The sequence below is a fragment of the Pinus tabuliformis genome, chromosome 9, assembly GCF_031772625.1.
Source record: "Pinus tabuliformis cultivar Carrire ecotype Pingquan chromosome 9, CPIR1, whole genome shotgun sequence".
Taxonomy (NCBI): domain Eukaryota; kingdom Viridiplantae; phylum Streptophyta; class Pinopsida; order Pinales; family Pinaceae; genus Pinus; species Pinus tabuliformis.
The window spans coordinates 135,828,172-135,849,577 of NC_142307.1; positions in this window are offsets into that span (position 1 = coordinate 135,828,172).

The following is a 21,406-nucleotide window of genomic DNA, read 5'->3' on the forward strand; positions in this document are numbered from 1 at the left end:
AGGGGTCCTAGGAGGGGATCCTATAGACAAACTACTAGGTCAACTGGAAAAAATGGAGCGATATCCCACTCTCAGTTCAGCTAAATCTCCCTTCTCTTTACAGGCTTTCACCGATGGGAGGAGTCTCGATATGAGAGTAATTACAAGGGTAGATAAATCAATCATAAGATGCAGAGTGATTCCTAAATTCTATTCACAAGAGAGGCTCATATAATTGGCTTGCTTTGGAAGCAAGGTGATTGGATCTCTAAGAAGGGTTGAGGGGATACCTATACCTAGGTTTGGAGAAAATCCCTTAACAAGAGGAATCCCTAGACCTAAGAATCTGAAAGGAGAAATGGTTTCTATGTAATCCTTGTGGAGTTTAAATCACAAAGTTGTGGGTCCACAAAGAACCCAAGTGGACCTAAACTAGGTCAATGGTAATATATGGACTTGACTAGGTTAGGGAGAAAAATAGGATCAAAGGAGGAATTTTCTCTTGGAATTTAAGTGAAATGATCCAAATGAAAACACTAACCCAAAGAAACATAGGGATAAGAACGGTCTTCAAGTTAGGGCTTGTAATATCTTGGGATTCCAATGTCGGATTGAGCTAAAAATTGGAGGACCTCTCAAGAAGACACCAACGCAATTCTAGACCAATTTTCAATGGTTTTTTATGGCCGCAAATGATTTCGTACAATTCCCTAAAAAGCCTTCTAGGGTTAGGCCTAGATTTGGAAGAGAGGAAGAAAAGAAGGGTTATTTTTATCACCAAAGGATGTGAGGATCAATTCCTTACTTCTTGGGCCAAATGGAGTCAATATACACCTATATCAAGAATTTTCATATGCTATGGAGCCCTATATTACTTTCGTTGGCTCTTTCAAGTGTAGCAACTAGGCCATCTAGGGATTTACACTTCGAATTTCAAAGGGGAGAAAGTTTCAAGGCTTGTTAACCTTCTAGGGTGCCTCTATGAACATTTTATCTCTCTCTCTCTCTCTCTCTCTCTCTCTCTCTCTCTCTCTCTCTCGCTATGAGCAACACCTGGAATATATCAATTATTCAAGACTTAAGAAGAATTTTTCATTATTTAGGGCCCATACTGTTATAGACATTTTTGGGCACTACAACCCCAATCGTAAATGTCCATAAACAAAGGGCTCTTAAGTCCCTAAAAGTGTTTTTCCAACCCCTAAAAGAACTAGGTCAAATAATTACATCTTCTCCCAGAAGCTCTCCATGAAAAACTACTCAGTACTAGTCAAAACTGGACCATCTCACCTTCTCCATGGTCAAAGTGCGTTGCATCCCACCTAAATACACATGGGAGGTGTGATGCATACTGAAAATCCCTTCTATGGGGTGTGATGGGCGAGAGTGGACAAATGATAGGGTCAATCTACAAGGTGGAGGATCATGGAATCTTCCAGAAACTTCTCCTGTGACACTTGCCTCTCTGCATTCACCCAGGGATAAGTAAGAGATCATCAATCTCCAAGTGGAATCAAGAACTATCAGAGAGAGGACACTAATCAAATCTCAAAAGCTGACGCAGCCCCCCTTGCAAACATCTATATATGGATCCCTCATCCCAGAGATCCAAAGGTGTCACACGGAATAAGTCGATCTTGCGGACAAGATAGACCTTCCTAGAATCTAAAGAAGACCTAATGACAAGCAAACCAACTAGACACTATCTTTCTCTAAATATGCTTTGATAGACAATAGCAAACAAGTGTTTTTAGTGCCTACCTTAGGTCCAATGCTAGCTTGTGGATGCCCTCGCTCCTTCGATCCAAATGAGCTCCTTTTCGCGAATCTGCAAACACAAACAAGGCAAACAAATTAAAGAGCACCTGAAAAGCCAATTGCATAAAACATATTAAACATGAAAGTCAAGGAGTCCATGAAACAAATAACATAAGATACTTGTTGAGAAAAATGAGTTTGATTGTATTAATTCAAAAGAAGAAGAACCTTACAACCTTTGCCTTGACGCTGCACAAGCTCCTCCCAGGGTCCAGCAAGAAGTCTCCTCTACTTTGACAAGTTTCACTCACTCCCCAATGAAACCAAAAAAGGTATGTGACCTCTCCTATTTAGGCTTAACTAGGAAGTCTTGATTTCACCAGCATTTACCCTAAAAAATGTTCAGCTTCTAACCTCTCTAGCAACCAGCCCAATGCCTGTATTTATAGTGCAATGGAGGGAGGTTACTAGGTCCTCCTTCAAAGGGATAAAGCCCTCCTTCAAAGGGATAGCTCCTCTCATCAAGGGATTAGCTCCTTCTCTTTTGGGATGTGTGAACCACCTCAGCGCGAACAATCCACGTCAAAATTCCTTCTAGAAACCTCTAGAATTAACCCAAAGTGAGTTTTTTAAGATAAAACTTGCGCCTTTTGACTTTCACAGGGGTCCGCACCTACACCATTAGGGATAGAGCGAGCAGGTCTATAGTTTTTGTACACAGAAGGTGCGGGACCGCAGGTGACCACGAGAGAAAGTGCAGAACCAGAGTTACATTGATTTTTAATGTCTTTCTCTCATTTATAAAGCTTTATTTGGAGAGCTGAGGTCTGAGACTTGCTTAGGAGGACGGTACAAGTGATGATAGACCCATACTGACTGCAAATAATCATGATGACGATATTTTTGCGTAACAGATTGCCCCCTAAAGTGCGAAGTCTGTAGTAGATGAGGATTTCTTATCATTTAGGAAGAGTGAAGTACTTTATCATTTCGAGGATCATCTTGTGGCGAACCTGGTTGGAACCTGTAAAAACATTCAATGCAAGATATATATATGAGATCATATCATCGCTGAGGTAGGCATTCCCATACTTAGATAAAAACTGACTAGAAAAACTAACTACTGCTCTGATACAGGAATGATCTTGTAAAACATCACAAGTATAGACTCATGTGGACACAGTATGGATGCAACCATCTGTTTATGAATATTCCATTATATAATGAATACAAAATTCCTCGCAGCCTGGATTGTGGAAACTAGATCCAGGGTCTTCATTTCTACTTCCCGAAACAGTACGATTCTATCCATGCGAATGAATGTGTTGATGTCGAACATGGTAGAAACCACTTGATTACCAGTCAATGATGTAAACTATTAACAAGTGGGAGAGAAACCACCAGTAATGTCAATGGCTCTCAAAGCACCCAATACAGTCCATGAGATGCGAATAGATGTGTTGATGTCGAGCATGTCACAGAATCCTTTGATCGAAAGTCAATGATGTAAACTGTCGTCAAAGGTGAGAAATCTGCCATTGATGCATGCAGATCTCAAGGTACTAACGATTCCTAAATCATCTTTCTAGATAATGAGCTGATGTCGATAGAAAGTGATCCATCTTAGGCAAGCCCACAACACGAAATCATAGATCAAGTTGAAGAAATTTAGTTGCAAAGACTGACTCAGGGATGGTCAAGATGGATGACAGATATTTTGTAGATGAATGGCTTATTGGCAGTGACCTCTTGAACACATAACGACACGACAGATGGTTTGGTGACAATTGACCCAAAGTTAATACCCAGAAACCGGCTGAAGACTTTCAATGTGGTTTGATCAACTGTTAGGAAACGGATTTCCCAACCCAGGTGAATAAAAGTGTCGTGTTCAAGAGTGGTTATAAAGTATGACAAACAGGCTCATTTTTCTCTCTTTTCCCCCACCATTTTTGGCAAGTACCTCTTTATTTTTGACAAGCTTGAGGAGGATAACATTTGCTTGATTATAAGCTCATCCTTCAGATGAGTCCAACTTAGTTTAAATTCAAACCCTAAGAAGGAGTGGTTCGTTCCTGTTTGTAATTGAACAGGTCCTTTACTGTGAAATTTTAACGAGTCCAGTATAGGAGAAACTCGGCGTTTTTCAATTTTAGAGAGTCTGAAAAAACTTAAGAAGACTCCAGGGTTGACCTTTTTCGTACATTTGTGTCTCCCAAGCCCGAAAAAGTATAAAATAATACTTGAGAGAACCGCTTGATCTTTTACGACCAAGGAGTACTTTTCATCATTAGTGCCTTTGACCCGAAAAAGTAAAAAAGCGATCAATGACACGTCGTTTTATAACCAATATCGAATTTGAAACGACAAAAACTCGGCAATATTTTCATGTTTTTACGGTCGGAAAAGAGCTGTAAGTAGACTGCCTTTTAATTCTGTTTTAACGAGTTTAAAAGAAACACTCGGCAATCTTTTCATTTTTTAGGAGTCAAAAAAGAGCTTAAAGATGACTCTACATGTTTTTCTGTTGAAAATGCCAGATTTCGCCTGAATAATCCTTGATTCTGCACAAAAATGCAAACATTACTCATACCTATTTGAAATGGATAAAAACATCGCAAAATACCTTTTAAAAGTGAAACATAAACAAATTTGCGATTTATTTACTCAAAAAACTTATAAAAAGGGCCTTTGCCAATTCATTTTTACTGTTTGAATTTGGGTGAGAAAAATAGTGCTTTTGGCTAGAAAACTTCCCGTGAATATTTCGAAAAATCCAACCGTCGGAATTGAGCGTCGTCTTCTCCAGGTAATCCACATCATCCTACTCTTCATTTTCAACCGTTTAGATTTTTGTTTTAGCCCTTCATTTCATTTTTTGGGAGGGTTTTTAGGCGCAAAACCCGCGCGCGGGGGCCCGCAGGTTTACCATTGCGGGCCTGCGGACCCCGACTTTTTCTCCATTGGGAAAAAGCTCGGGGTCCGCACCTTCCATGTAGACAAAGTGCGGACCCCCGCACTGTGTCTAACCCGGAGGGTGCGTACCCCGTCGCAAGGGTTTTGAACCCAAAAATTCTCAAAAATGGACCAACCAAAATATTTCCTAGCAATTTAATTAATCTTTATGCTTGATGCAGAGAGCACATCATGCTAGATTGGCGTGAACGAGAGCACGAGGACGTGGATGCTGCCGCATGGAATCATCAGCCTTCTCTTGATGCTTTGAGGGCGTGCGGACTGTATAAATTCTGGGCCATTCCTGGCATGAGGGCTCAGGTGGATTTCTTACAGTGGCTAGTTGACAGATGGAGCATACAGGACCAGTGTTTCTTTATTGGTGGCCACCAGCTCGAAATCGAGCTGGCGGACATATATTTCTTGACAGGTTTGCCCAAGAGAGGTGAAGACTTGACTTTGCACAGGACTAGGCCAGGTGGCTAGTCTGTCGATAGCCTCCAGCTAGAGTACTGCAACAGCCAGGCTAAAGACAAAGGGATAGACATAAAGACGATATCCCGTCCTGAACTTATGGTGATTGCGTTTACCATCACCAGACTTTGCGGAGCTGCCGCATTACATATTGCCACCAGATCCCAGATGCGTATGGCAGTTGATTGCTCCCGAGGCACCATCTTCAACTGGTGCGATGCCGTGTTGGCCAATGTGAAAGGCCAACTGACCAGGGCCAAGAACGGACGACTAAAGACCTTTGGTTATGGGGCTTTGGTCGTGAGTTTTGGCCTGGAGAGGGTTCCTATGCTGATCCCACAACACCTTACTGTTGGAGCTGGGCTTCCTCGAGAGCCCAAACTAATGCGATGGGTCGCAGTCATGGCCCGTCACCCGGATGAGAGGACAGAGGTTGCTCGTTTCAAACCTGAGTATTTCCAATGGCTGGAAAGCCAAGTCTTTTCCATTCAGGAGTTTCCTTACGCTGGGATAGATTTTCGTGGTGACCCAGACATGGTTCTTCCACCAGGAGAGCAGTGGGATGAGTCAGGTAAAATCCTTTTCAACATTTTCCTATTTTAATTTTTTATTTATTTTTCCATCGTCTCAAAACTGATAGTAAAAATTTTAAAATGCAGATGTGGGTCCACAGCGACCAGCCGCTCTCTGGCCTTTCGAGAGAAAACAACCAGTTGCACTCGCACCAGCCCCACAGGACGAGTCAGTAGAGGTTTTGGCCGAGTTGGAGGGTCATCTCGAGCGCTTGACAGGAGATATTCTTGAGACCACTATAGACGACGTTTCTCGTCGACTTCAGTGCTATGTGATTGGAGTCCCGGGACCTTTTAGGAGGTTCCTTTGCAAGGTGGCTCGTGCAGTGGTTTCTTATAGAGATCATCACCAGTGATAGAATGATCACCTATAGTGGGCACATGTGTCATTTTTGTTTTTTGTACTTATCATTTTTGCCGCTCATAAGGTGTTTTTCAACCTATGATCGAAGACGATGTATTTTTTGACACACTCCTATATATATATATATAGATATATATATATATATATATATATATATATATATATCACTATTACCGGCTTTATCTTGTTAATCATGTTATGAATGATTTTAAATTTACATGTATGATTATTGCAAATGACTATTTAACATTCGAGAAGCAATTGCATCTGCTAATGTATTTAAAGACCTTGGAATATGCTGATATTCAATGTAATCAAACTCACGTTCCAAGAGACGCACTATAAAAAATAATCTTAATAACACTGAATTTCTAATGGCATACACTCTATTAAGCTGTAATACAACGAGTTCAGAATCTAACCTCACTATCAAACTCCGAATCCCAAATGAAATAGATTCAGATAATAACTCAATCACTGCACTGTACTCGGCAATGTTGTTCGTTGTTTGACCAAGGCTTACCCCATGCATAGATACTAACTCGTCAGAGGGTGAATAGATAACCCAAGCTGCATAAGAGATGTTCTGTGTATTACGACAAGCACCATCAGCGAAACCAATGTATGTTTGGAGAGGCATCGACATCTGCAATATCAAGAGTAAAACCAAGATAAGCAGGAAAAATGATGAAAAACACTTTCTAAGATAAGCACAATGTTTAAACTAAAACACAACAGCTAGAAAGAAAAACTATCCTAACTAAAAATCTCCGTACCCATTCTTCTAAGCATAATACCTCTTTAAGTAAAGGCCATTTCTGGGTTTACCCAAAGAGTCCCCATCAAAGTCTACCAATTCATAAGCCCCTTTGGCTAGTTTTCACTTGACAACATAGGGACCATGCCACATAGGAACGAATTTTCTAGCGCCTAATTTATCATTAGCTTGATCATACACTAAGACTAGATCTCCTTCCGAAAAATTTCGAGGGGTCACATTTCGATCATACTGAGCTTTCATTCGTTTTGCATGAGTCTCGATTGCCAATGCAGCATCACGTCGATTCTCATCTAATTGAGCTAAGTATAACAAACGCTTTTCCTCTTTGGAAGTGGCTGGAAGTAACTCGATGGCCATTTGCAGTGACGGGATTTCACATTCAATGGGTAACACGGCTTCCAAACCATAGACTAGTTGGAAAGGAGTGAACCCTGTTGATGTTTTTACTGAAGTTCGATACGCCCAAAGCGCTGAAAATAGCATGTTGTGCCAATTCGACCAATGAATCCTAATGATTCGTCGGATCATGATAACTAAAACTTTGTTGATGGATTCAACCAGACCATTCGCTTGTGGATAATAAGGGGTTGAACTATCGTGACGTAAACCAAGCTGGCTTGTAATTTCGGTCATCATAACGTTTCGAAAATGACGCCCATGATCAGTGATTATTGCTTGCGGGACACCAAACCTAGCAATTATATGATTGAACATGAAAATTGCAGTTGTCTTTCCGTCTGCCTCGAATGTAGGCATCGCCTCAGCCCACTTAGTAAAATAATCTACCACAAGGATGATATACGCATGCCCCCCGGCCGAGTGAGGGTTACATGTAATAAAATCGATACCCCATTTGGCAAAAGGACCAACGGCAATTATAGGATGGAGAGGAGCAGGTGAAGCGCGCATCTTATGATCAAAAATCTGGCAGTTGTGGCATTTTCGGACCGCTGTAATACAATATTTAAATAAAGATGGCCAGAAGTAGCCAGCGCGCAATATCTTTTGGGCTGTGGCAAACCCAGACATATGACCGCCACATGCTCTAGAGTGACAGTCATTTAGAACCCTTTCAGCTTCCTCGTGAGTTAAGCAATGTCGAAAAATAGAGTCCGCCCCACGGCAATAAAGAGTATCTCCGATAATCCTGAATTGTTGGGACTGGAATCGAATTTTCCGACATTCTGACCTTGAAATTTCTGGCTGAAAGGATTGGGTCTGGAGATAAACAATGATATCCCCATACCACGGATCTAAAGTACTGATTAGAAACAAGGATTCGTCCGCAATGGGTTCCTCCGCCACAGTTTTTGTGTCAGCACGCGGGAAGTCACACATTAATTCCGCAAAAACTAAAGATTTCTTAGACTTAGATTTCTCAAACTCCAAGTCGAACTCTTGCAGGATAACGATCCATCTAGAGTACTTGCCCCCTAGTAATTGCTTGGTCAAAATGTAGAGCATAGGGTTGCAATCTGAAATTACCGTAGTTTTACGTAGTAGAATGTAGTGACAGAAACGTTGGACAGCTTGCACAGCTGCCAATGCCAATTTCTCCACATGCGAGTATTTTAGCTCAGTTGGGTTTAGCGTGTGACTGAGGTAATATATCACATGTTCCGTTCCTGATTCATCTTCCTGAACTAAGACCATCCCAATGGTGGAATGAGAGGCGGCGAGATACAAGAAGTAATCCTGGTTGTAGTTGGGAGGATGCAACAACGGTGCATGGGTCAACGCGTGTTTGAGTGCATCAAAAGATTTCTGAGCTATCTCATCCCAATAGAATTGAGTGGTTTGCTTCAACAACCGGGTAAAACCCTTTGTAACCTCGGCGTAGTTAGGAATGAATCGTCGTAAAAAGTTTGCTTTCCCCTGCAAACTTTGGAGTTGGTGAAGACTCGAAGGAGGAGGCAATTTGATGATAGCTTCGACCTTTGAGGGATCAACGCGAATGCCGACTTTCGAAACTACAAACCCCAGCAATTGACCCATTTCTATACAGAAGACACATTTGTGTGGGTTCAACCGAATCCGATAATGCCTACACCTAATAAAGATTGCTCGTAAATGGATGAGGTGATCAGCTCGATGTAATGAATGAGCAGGTAAGTCATCGAGATAGGGTTTCATAATGTGTTTGATGTCATGAAACGCATAAGACATCGCCCTTTGAAAAGTTGCTCCGGCATTCTTAAGCCCAAAAGGTAATTTGCAATAAGAAAATGTCCCCCATGGACAAATGAAAGTCGTTTTTGGTTGATCGGCAGGTAGAATATTGATTTGATTGTATCTGGAAAAACCGTCCATGAAGGAAAATAATTCGCTGCCGGCACAATCATCAATGATTTGATCGATATAGGGAGTTGGGTAATTGTCCTTTGGACAGGCTCGATTAATGTCCCTATAGTCGATGCATATTCTTATTGTTCCCTGTTTTTTGTTAACTGGAACAATATTCGATACCCAATCCGTTAAAGGGATCAGATAAATGAAACTTGCTTTCAATAGTTTTTCAACTTCTGCTTTAATTGTAGCAGCTTTTCGCGGGTGAATCTGACGCAAACGTTGCTGGACGGGTTTAGCATCCGGGTAAGTTTTGATCTCATGAACAACAATCGTGGGATCAATTCCTGGCATTTCCTCATAGGACCAGGCAAACACGTCGCGGAATTCTTGAAATAGGGCCTTATATAATTGAATTTCGTCATCTGTACACGAGGCACCTATATGAATGTTTTCAACAATTCCAAGCTTAACCGAAATGTCAATAGGAATAGTTCGAGAGATGTTCCCCAAATTTAACTCTGAATTGGGATGTTTCATTGGATTCTGAGGTTCCTTGACATATTCAGTTGTAAATATTGATGAGAAATCATTTTCAAAACGATCATCCTCAGGTAAAAACGAAGATCGGTGATGGAGATCTTCCCATGGTAAATCATCTACACATAGGATTTCACGAATTTGCTCATCAGAGTGAACAAGTTCAGAAAACATAGTTAAATCAGAGGTTGATGTGAAAAGTGATTCCTCACAGACCACATTCATTAAGTCATTTCTGGTTGAAAATGAGTCAGCAAACGACTGCACAGCTTCATAGGCAATTTCATATGGACTCAAAGGCATGGAATCACCAAATGAGTCTATCTCAGATTCAAAAGGAATGATCCAAGGATCATCATAAACAATGGTGTCTGATGTAATCATATGAATGGTTGCAAATGAAGATGATGCGTTTATTGGAGGAAAAGTAAAAGTTCCCAGTAAACCGGCATCTTTAACTAATCCTACTCCAACATCCTTATATGGGATAGTCGTTTTACCAACATGCTGAATACTCTCCGAAGAGGCTGGGTCGGATGAAAAGTAAGCCAACTGGTCTATTGTCACGATCTTTCCATTGTGTGGAAATTTTATTACTCGAAAGACCGATGAAACGACCGCTGTCATAGCGTAAGACCAACTTCGACCCAAGAGAAGGTTGTAGTCTAGAGGGGCATCAAACACCTCCACATCTAGACTAACGGTTTTTCCTTCAACCCCTATAGGGAAATCCTGTAGAATGCCAAAAGGATGAAACCCACGGCCATCAAAGGCCTTTAGAATTGTCGGGGATTGATTTAGTGAAGGAGAACCAAGCGATCTCCAACACTTTATCGACATAATACACGTTGAAGCTCCCTCATCAATTACAGTCCGACGAATAGGCCTGTTTTTTACTATCACTGGTATCTAAAAAGCCATTTGATGAGGCAAACGTGGTGTACTATTTTCTAGATCGAAAATTATTAGGTTCGGGTCCTGAATATCAACAGCTCCTATAGCCGACAAAAGTAATTTACGTTGTGTTGGGCATGATTGCAACACTTCCAAAGCCGACATTGCTAAGGGTGAAACAACTAAATCCTCAACAATGTTATAATTCTGAGCCACTCTCGCATGTGGATTGAAAGCTGACTTTCGAAGTATACCCTTGGCAGGTGGTTTGATTACTAGGTCTGGATTAGGTTTCTCGATCTGTAGTGGATCGGAACCCGGAGCTAAGGTTGATGGATTAGAATGAGAAGATTCTGCTTCTTTACCATCAACAGGACTCTTACTACCATAATCTTGCGATCGAGTCGCAATCCTAACAGGGGACATCATCAGTATGGGTTCTTCATTGGCACTCGAGGATGAACCTATCATCTTGTTGTCTTGAGCCGGAAAAGGATCCTTCAAAACAGCAGGAGTTTGGGAACCCTTGACAATCTTCACAACCTCTGCAAGATGAGGGCAATCTCTTGTAAAATGTTGATCGTCACAAATGAGACAAGGATAACGAGGTTTGCGCTTTTCTTCATTGGATTCCACCTTTTCAGGTTTCTCCTTTGAACTTTTATCCATTTTATTCTTCTTCTTTCCTTTCTTCTTCCCACCGGATTTTGATTTGGCTGTAGATGACTCTACAACGTGAATATCGGTGGAAATCTCTGCAGAAGAATCTCCTTTTGGGGAATCAGGCAAGGTTATGATAGGAGAAGAATTCTTGGAAGACTTCTTCTTACTTTTAGTGTTAACCGTGCCGATCATACCATCGGCGGCATGAGATCCCGAAGGAGCTGCAGCGATTTGATTTGACTTGGGAAGATCAGGGATTTTTTCATGTAACGTACCTGACTGAGTATAGACCAAGTCAAGGTACTGTGCTTGAGCAATGACTTTCTCCTCAGTAACAACTCTGGCTTCAGCAACATCTTCAGTGATCTTTGGCAACAAAGATTTTACAAACCACTCAGCCAAGATTTGATCCGGAATAAATACCTTCACTAAATGGCGTCAACGTCTCCACTCGTGAATATGATCTGAAATGTACGTGGATGTCGATTTTTTTAGCGAAGTTAACAATTCCGTGCCATTGTCATATCAGACTGGCAACTGAAAATGAGTTAGAAACGAGGTAGCTAACTGACTAAAATTATAAAAAGTGCCTCACGGTAACTCAATGTACCACTTGGCCGCGAGACCAATTAGAGTGCGCTGGAAAAGTCTAAGACGGATCGAATCATCTGTGATGGAGTTAGACGCACACCAGAGGTGGTAAGTCATCACATGGTTCGACGGATCCTCTCCTGATTTACCTTCGAACTTGGGAATGTCACTGGGAAACTTATTCGGCATTGGCGGCCAAAACGGAAGATAATTAATGGGATTGTTCATTAGGCGTGACAAGTCAGGTAAGTCCAAAGTTGTGATAAATGGTAACTGCCGATTAGGATCCCTAAAACTATGGGTCATGAGACCAGCCCCAGGAGGAGGATATCCAGGATAACTAGGAATAGGAATCGCGTTCGGGATATTGTATCCTCCTGGAAAACCAGGATTAACCGGACCGTACTGGGGTTGTTGAGGTTGTTGATAAGTGTACCTAGGATACGGTTGATACTGATAAACTGGCTGCTGGACAGCAGGACCGAATTGGTACTGTCCCTGGTACGGTTGATAGGTGAATTGTGGTTGACTTGTGACGACCGTACTTAAACCAGGTTGTCCTACAGGCATCTGAACTGAAGTTTGAATCGTAGATCCAGATGGTGGTAAAGATGTCTGAGGAGTAGATACAGGAACAGTAGAAACTGGAGCTGTAGATACTCCAGAAGTAGGTGGGGTAGATTGAACAGATGTGGCGGCAGTTGTAGCAGTCGTTTGAGGCAGAGTACGAGGTGTACTAGGCCCAGGCTGAGAAACTACCGAAGGTACAGAAGTTTGAATGTTAGACTGGACTGGTTGCTGGGATGTACCAGAAACTAAGGGTTGTCCAGTTTGAGATGACAACTGTACACTTGGCTACAACACCTGTTGGGTTTGCGATGAATTCCCCCACTATATTCATTTCGGGGTACTGACCCATAACTGGTTGAGAATACTAAAGACCATAACCAGGTTGAGGGTAGGATTGATAATTGAAAGGTACATTTCCCGTTCCTTGAACAAACGTTTGACCTTGGGGTGGTTGGAAACCTTGGTTCGAGTATTGACCTTGGGGTTGATACCCTTGAGGCACATACTGATACTGGGGTTGACCTTGAGGTATAAATTGATACTGGGGTTGACCTCGGGGTACATATTGAGTCTGGGGTTGACCTTGAGGAATGTACTGTCCCGTAGGTATGTACTGTCCTTGAGGTTGCCCCCTAGATGCAAATTGTGTACCTTGAGGTTGCCACCCAGGCGTTAATTGAGGCTGCCCCCCAGGCGGTAACTGGCCACCTTGAGGTTGAGGATTGGGAATGGAACCTGACATCATAAGAATGTCTTCTACGCTTAACGGCTTTGTACCATTGCTTCCAGTTAATAACCCTTGCTCAATGGGTTGAGGAGATGCTCCCAAAAAAGTACCAGAAAGAGACTGATAACCAGAGGGAACAGATGGACCACCATACAAAAAGGATTCAGGCGATTGAGTAAACATGGACAACTATCTTGCCATATTGACGGGAGTGTAAAAACCTCTAGGTGTTAAGTGATAAGGAGCACGAGGTGGTGAAAAACTTAACCCTGAGTTTTCTAAATAATTAGTCAAAGAAAGATACCAAGAACTACTCCTAGGCGGACTGTAAAAAATTGATTCACGCTCCCTTAATTCAATAGTAGGTTTATTTTCAGGGATAGGGATGCCTACTTCTTCTTCTTCCGGAGCAAGTTCTTCAATAGAAATCAATCCAGAAGGAAGATCTTGAGTGATTACTCTTTCTACCCTAGGTGAACGAGGACCACTAAAAGATGGAGAAACAAACCCCGATGTCGGAGTAGCAGCAAATTCACTTTCAGGCTCGGATATTTCAGGTTCTTCACCTATATCGCTAGTAGATGAAAAGCTACCAGCGATTTCGGAGACAGACACTGACTGCGGATTATATTCTGCTACTGGCGTTTGAAAATCAGGATGTACTATCAAAGAAGATTCTCCTTCTTCCGGTGACCCAACTCTACTGTCTCTAGGAGTTACGAGGACTTTTAAGCCTTCAAGTTGGTTTGGTACTTCCTCAGGAGGTTGACCCCGAAGTCTACGGGACTTCCTCAGTAACTCAGCCACGTTTATAATCTCAGGAGACTGGCCCCGAAGTCTACGGGAGTGTCTTGGTAATTCAGCCACAGTTAAAGACTTTTAACTACTTCACACGCAAACAAAGTAAAATCTCAATGAAAAGCACCTAAAGTCTCTAAAGAACCAAACAAATTTGAATCATACGTCTAAAGAATCTAGGAGATCAAACACACACAAACAGTAACTTTCCGGACCGAAAACACTAGTTGGTGATGAAATCCAACATCGCAGATTTCAGTACAGAAATGGTGGTTGGAACAGTTACCCTGGAAACCTGCTTAATGAATAGAATGGCACAAGTTCCTCCACTTAACCGTCTCGAGTGAAGTGAACTCCCCAGAAAATCCAAGTGAGTCTAGCCAACGTCTGCTCCAGGTACAGTGGGATCTTCCCACCACTGTCACCTTAGGAAGAGTCCTAAAGAATATGGCCACTAAGGTTACCAACTGAGACAAATACACCTGGGGGAACAGTCTACGATCCGATACACACGCAAGGGCAGAGTAGCAAGCTCAATCCCCTTGAAGGCTCCTTGACATAATCCAAGGTTTACCAACAAGTGAACCCAGGCTCCTCGACAATGGTTAATCCGAGGTTTACCATTTGTAATACGTGAATATCTGGCGTCGTTCCCAATGAGGAAGAATTGATTCCCACACTGGTTCAGACACGATCTCGTGCTTCTCCTTTAAGAGGAGCTTTCCCAGAGCATAAATGCAACAATTGGATTTCTTCCCTACCACAAGATATAGCTACTTGTTTGTTTTTACTGTCTTGGAGAGTTAATTACTCTCCTACTCCAAGACACTAGCCTAAGCTAAGTTGGTGTATCAGAGCCCTAGAAATAAAAATGTTACTAGGTGAATTTTACTTTAAGCGTTAATTTTAGTGGTTTTTGTTTAAGTCCAAAGGTGCGGAGATGAAACTCGTGGTATGAAGACTCGACTCAAAATCACTAAAAATGCACCTAAGATGATCCAAACAATCTTTTTTCTTCGATGAACTTCTAAACTAAGAAAGAGTTTGAGAATGCAAATACTTTGTAAACACAAATCTTTCTCAATTAAACAAATTAAAAGAAGAGCCTTTCCTTTCCAAAGCACTCAAAACGAGACAACTAATTATTTCACAAAAATTTCCCTTTTCGTTTCAAAGCACTCAATCACTACAAAAAACAAACTTTTTCAAAAGAGATTATTTTTTTTTTATATTTTGTAAATAAAACACTCAAAACTAATAAAAATAACTAACTTTGAGAGCTACAAACTATAAAAACCTATTTGAAGTCAAAGCCTACTAAAAGTCTTTTTAGAGGATGTTTTACTCAGCTAGATGTAAGCTAAGGACTAATTCATGCAGAATCACAAATCAGTCAAGAACAACCAATTTCATTTTTTTTTTTTTTAAATGAAAATCCAAACTCTCAAACACAAGCTTTTCGAAGTTTTGAAATGAGAAAATACAAAGCGGATTCCTCAGCAAGGGGAGATTTCATACATGGTCAGACTCATAAGAAGGCTGGTAGACACTAAGGTAATCTAAAGTCCCTACAGCTTCTAAGCTCGGAGCCACTACACAACCAAAATGAAAAACAAACCCGACAAGCAAAACTCCTAGGAATTTCACCTAAAACCCTAACACTGACGAAATCAATCCAAGGAAAGCTTCTGACAAGTTATATGCAGGTCTGGGCAGTGGATAACAATTTTTAAAGACAAACTAAGCTGACTGATAGGAAATTTTAGGGTTTTCAAAATTTTGACAGGGTCCGCAGGTCCACAGTTGGCACAGGTGCGGCCCCGCTCTGTGCTAAAAGCCAAGCTGCAGGTAAGTACGCACTGTGTCAAACGGCTAGGGTGCGGTCCTCTCCCAAAGCTATGAAAAACAAAAAATAACCCTGGATCTACAAACTCTACCCAATTTTACACACAACAAGCCAAAAACAGAAACAAAAATAGAGTTTCTCAGGTCAAAGTAAAAACAAGGAAAACAATCAAGTCCCCAGTATGGTCGCCATTCTGTCACATGGAATAAGTCGATCTTGCGGACAAGATAGACCTTCCTAGAATCTAAAGAAGACCTAATGACAAGCAAACCAACCAGACACTATCTTTCTCTAAATATGCTTTGATAGACAATAGCAAACAAGTGTTTTTAGTGCCTACCTTAGGTCCAACGCTAGCTTGTGGATGCCCTCGCTCCTTCGATCCAAATGAGCTCCTTTTCGCGAATCTATAAACACAAACAAGGCAAACAAATTAAATAGCACCTGAAAAGCCAATTGCATAAAACATATTTAACATGAAAGTCAAGGAGTCCATGAAACAAATAACATAAGATACTTGCTGAGAAAAATGAGTTTGATTGTATTAATTCAAAAGAAGAAGAACCTTACAACCTTTGCCTTGACGCTGTACAAGCTCCTCCTAGGGTCCAGCAAGAAGTCTCCTCTACTTTGACAAGTTTCACTCACTCCCCAATGAAACCAAAAAAGGTATGTGATCTCTCCTCTTTAGGCTTAACTAGGAAGTCTTGATTTCACCAGCATTTACCCTCAAAAATGTTCAGCTTCTAACCTCTCTAGCAACCAGCCCAATGCCTGTATTTATAGTGCAATGGAGGGAGGTTACTACGTCCTCCTTCAAAGGGATAGCTCCTCTCATCAAGGGATTAGCTCCTTCTCTTTTGGGATGTATGAACCACCTCATAGCGAAAAATCCACGTCAAAATTCCTTCTAGAAACCTCTAGAATTAACCCAAAGTGAGTTTTTTAAGATAAAACTTGCACCTTTTGACTTTCACAGGGGTCCGCACCTACACTGTTAGGGACACAGCGGGCAGGTCCGTAGTTTTTGTACACAGAAGGTGCGGGACCGCAGGTGACCACGAGAGAAAGTGCGAAACCAGATTTTAATGTCTTTCTCTCATTTCTAAAGCTTGATTTGGAGAGCTGAGGTCTGAGACTTGCTTAGGAGGACAGTACAAGTGATGATAGACCCATACTGACTGCAAATAAACATGATGACGATATTTTTGTGTAACAAGAGGCTGGAATTTTGTATCTTGTAAGGAAGTGCTGTTGGTTTCTTGGTGTAACATCATAGTGTTGGGTGATCTAAGCTTTTCATGAGGTGAATAAGGTCTTTCTTGCTGAGAGGATGATGTTGGGTCAGAACAATTGGTTGTAATCCTCTTTGCTATTCTTGATTATTAATAAATCTATTCAAGTTTTCCTCCACATTCTTGTATGATTGATGATATATGCATTTTTGTGGTCAATATATATCTGGTCCTATATTGTTTATGATAGTAGATCTATGTTCTTGGATAGTGTTATGCTGCTTTGATTCTACAGGTGCTCTTTGAAGCTGGGCAGACGAAGAAGCGAGTGGAAAAGATCTATCAGAAGGGAGAGGAACCAAGCAAGGAACCAAGCGCAAGACAGAGGTTGGTCTCCTTATTTCCCCTCTTATCTATTTCTCATAAAGGAAAACGAAAGTGGTTTTAGTTTATTTGTTTCTAAGGTAGCTACCAGCCTTAGTGAGACTAGCAGCTCTGCATAGACACTATATTTCCCGATAACAAAATGGCGACTCCGCTGGGGAGCAAATAGATTGTTTGTTTGTCTATATTTGTTTGCTTTATAAACTTACAGACAGAGCCTAAAGTCAAGCCAACTAGCCTTCGAACTGCATTTGCTATGCAAGTGCAAAGTAGATCAACACTGCTTCAGTCTATCTCCAGGTTTTGTTTATGAATTGAACAATTGATTTACAAGCTCTCTAATTGCCCTTGTGGTGGCTCTAGTAACCTCCTTAGATCTACCCCTGTGATTGATTTATTGATTACCACTTGCTCGGCCTAAATCCCTGAACTGAGCTGCAAACTGTGACCCGGAACCCAGTTGAAGTCTCATCCCTGGATCATCGCACTGTCTCTTCTCTGGAATCTGGATGTATCGTACTTCCTGAGTGTAGTAGGTGTGCTGCATCTCATTTTCCCTGTGTTACAGGTGCGCTGATCAGACAAGACCTCTTCTGCTCTTAGATTTTGGTTTCTGTGTTCACTCTTTTTCAGCTCTATTCAGGAGTTTTGTTGTCTGTAGTTAGTATACCTCTGTTGAAACCCCCTTCCTTGCCATTATTCCACCTCCATTGTGCAAAGAACTGTAAAAATTTTTATGTATTGTGATCAATTTTCAGTTCTCTTTTACAAAGAAGTAGCGTAATTGAACTGTCGTTTTTTGATTTGAAAGTGTCGCAAGTATTGTTTTCAGTCATAGAAGAGAATCTGATTGTTCTTGATAGTCGATTACACTGTTACTCTTGTATTTGATTTGAATTAGTAGTTTTTCAAGTGTCGAAAGCAAGTTTTCAATTCCAAATTGCAAAGTGTCGTCATTGTCTTCATTTTGTCTTGAAAAGAAACTTGTTAGTAATATCGCTTTGAAAAATAATTCAGATTTGCACTTAGCTTTCTTTTTATCATTCACACATTAAGAAATCTAAAAACAAATACATGCATGTGCATTTGCATTTAGACTGTTTGTTGGTTTGATTTAGGACAGTGCATATAGTGTGTGCTCTCTGCTCTATGTTGAAAGAATTTCGTCTCTCTTTCCTTAGTAGCTAGGATTTTCATTGCAAAAAGAAGATTAAACGATTGTTTATCATCTTAGATTGCATTTTAGGAATTGTAAATCTACATCACGCGGTGAACCTGAAAGGCAAATTTCTTAAGCAAGATAAACTGTAAAATAAATTTAATGAATCTAAAAATGCTTTGGAACCTAACGCACAACATTTAGAAGTCTAGGCTAGAGACGTATTTCGGCGTCGTAAAGCCTGGTAACTGTTGTTTTCAATGATGGTTTGGTGATTCCTCCACTTTGAGACGATAAGTGCCAGTACGGACTTGTGCTCCCACATACCGTCGAGTATATATTGGGAGACCACAATAGGCTTTATCCTTTATCCATAGGAAGCCATGTCTGTCGCCCTATCGATCGCAATGCACTAAACACAGCATTCGGGAAGATTGACTGCCGTACCATAAAAAGTATTATGCAGTTTTGCGATTGGTTTGGTAATCCCTCTATCTAGATTTCCAAAGCAGTCTCTTTCATTCCTTTTCAGACTCCGTAAAGGAAAAGGTCCATCTGAGCACTTGTCACTTCAAGCTCGTTAAAAATCGAAGGCGACTAGAGTCATCTTTTGTTTTTTCTCGACTCTTAAAAATTGAAAAAACAAGTTGTGTCAAAGCATCTAAAATTTATTTTAATCAGAATAAATATCACCTTTCCTACGTTGGTCTTAGGTTGAGAAAAATGGAGTCCACTAACCAAGGAGTTCCCGTTGGGGAAAATCCTAGTCCTTTCTGCTCTTGGGGAGATGTTAGTGCACCCCATATGGCCACATTGTCGCTTCCAGGATTGACAATCGGCTTGCCCGTATGGCTCTTCTCAACCTCTGTTGTTCAGAACACCGTGATTCCTGAACAATCAAGTCAGCAGCTAAATGATACCAGAATTAACCCCCAATCTTCTACTTTGTCCAATTCTTCCTCTTCTCCTTCCTCTTCACTTGATGAAGCTGGTAAAGCCAAAAATCAAGTAATCGAGAAGAAGAAGTAGAATAAGAAGAAAGAGAAGAAGAAGAATGAGCCAAAGGTGAAAAGGGGTGACCAAGCATCGTCTAGCGAAAATCCACACACTGCACCGTCCAGGCCTAAATCGCCATGTGTCATTTGCAAAGGAGACCACTATCATCGAGATTGTCCTTGCATCCCTCGGATCTTAAGGGACTGGTCTCCTCGTTTGCACAATAAGGTGTTATCAACCTCTGATGATTATGTTGAAAATACATCGTCAACTAGTGAAAGTGAAGCCCCTGGACAAAAAGGAAAATGTAAATTTCCTTATAAACTATGTGAAGGCGATCAGGCCATCCACCGTTGTCCCTTCTTAGACGAGGCTAAAAGAGTTTTGGATGACTGTTCGGTTTCACCGTTACAGCTTCCTCCTGGATATAAGAAGCTCTTGTTGAGTCCGTCACTAGTTGAAAATCCGGCTGACACGCCATTGTGGTCGGCCGAAGCGCCTATCATTGAAGATAAACCATATGAATCCACACCAGACGAAATTCAAAAGGTCGAGGCGGCAGTTGACCCGGTCTTGCCTTCAGAGGATCCATCTTCAGATGATACAGTCACCGAAGAGAACAAGAACGACACCGTTTAAATTCTCTTCGTAAGCACAAACTCTGATGAACATGGGGGCAATCTACCCGTTCCTTTACCGCAGGAAGGAAGTTCATCAGAGTCATATCCGGCCGTCTATTCAGTCCCACCTCCAAGCAACCTAGTTTTTTCCTTCGATTAGAATCTACTAGGCAGACCCCATTTACCGGCTAGTGTACCATTTCGAATCATTGCTCAAATATATAGAATGGTCATGGTTAGTACCATCATAGATGAAGGGGCTTCTGTAAGTATCCTTTCCTCAACTGCTTGGAAAGCGCTTGGTTCGCCATCACTTTTGCCTGAGATGAGAAATCTAACAAGCTTTGACAAAGGAACCAGTCGACCGTTAGGGATCCTTCCCAATGTGCCAATAACATTGAGAAGGAAAACCGTTCACATGAACGTAATGGTAGTCCAAGGACCCCTGGATTATAATCTACTCCTTGGACGCGACTATATTTATTGCATGGGAGCCATTGTCTCCTCACTCTTTAGAGTAATGTGTTTTCCGCATGAAGGAAGAGTGGTCAAGCTCGTAGACCAGCTTTCATTCCCCGGTTCACACATAGCAAATAGTCATATACCAACCCTGAATGGTCTTTTCACGCAAGGAATGTCTCATCAATCCCCAGTCCGTCCTCCTGATGAGCACGAGTGATTCAGAGGATGTGACTAAAACCCAGGGGGCATGCACCCTGGCCTGTTTCGACAGGAAAACCTTGGGTATAGGGTAGGTTTCCGCGAAGGATATATGACTAGCTGATACACCCGTCCATTTAGGAAAATGGGGTTAGACTAGAATAAGATACCTCTGTTATAAGGTAGGCCTTTCCCGATAAAACAAATGTTTTGTCTGCAAATTGAGGGGTAACCTGGGAACTCTACTTCACTATGCCTGGGGGCATGCAAACCTTTTGGCATGCAAGCGAAGAGCGACCATTTATTTTTTAAATTTGTAGGTCCTCTAACCCTTGAAACTCATAGGATTGGTCGTTTCCTAACTTGCATAAAGAAAGGATGTGGGGCAAAGCTTTGAAAAATGTCGTTTTTATATGAGACATCCTTATTATACGATTGGATCGAGCAGTTTGAACGTGGAATTCAAGCTTGTTAAAAAATAAACATAAACAATGAGAAAATGTTCCCCCAGAGTTTAAGCTCATTAAAAAAATGAACCAATTCCCAGTAAATAA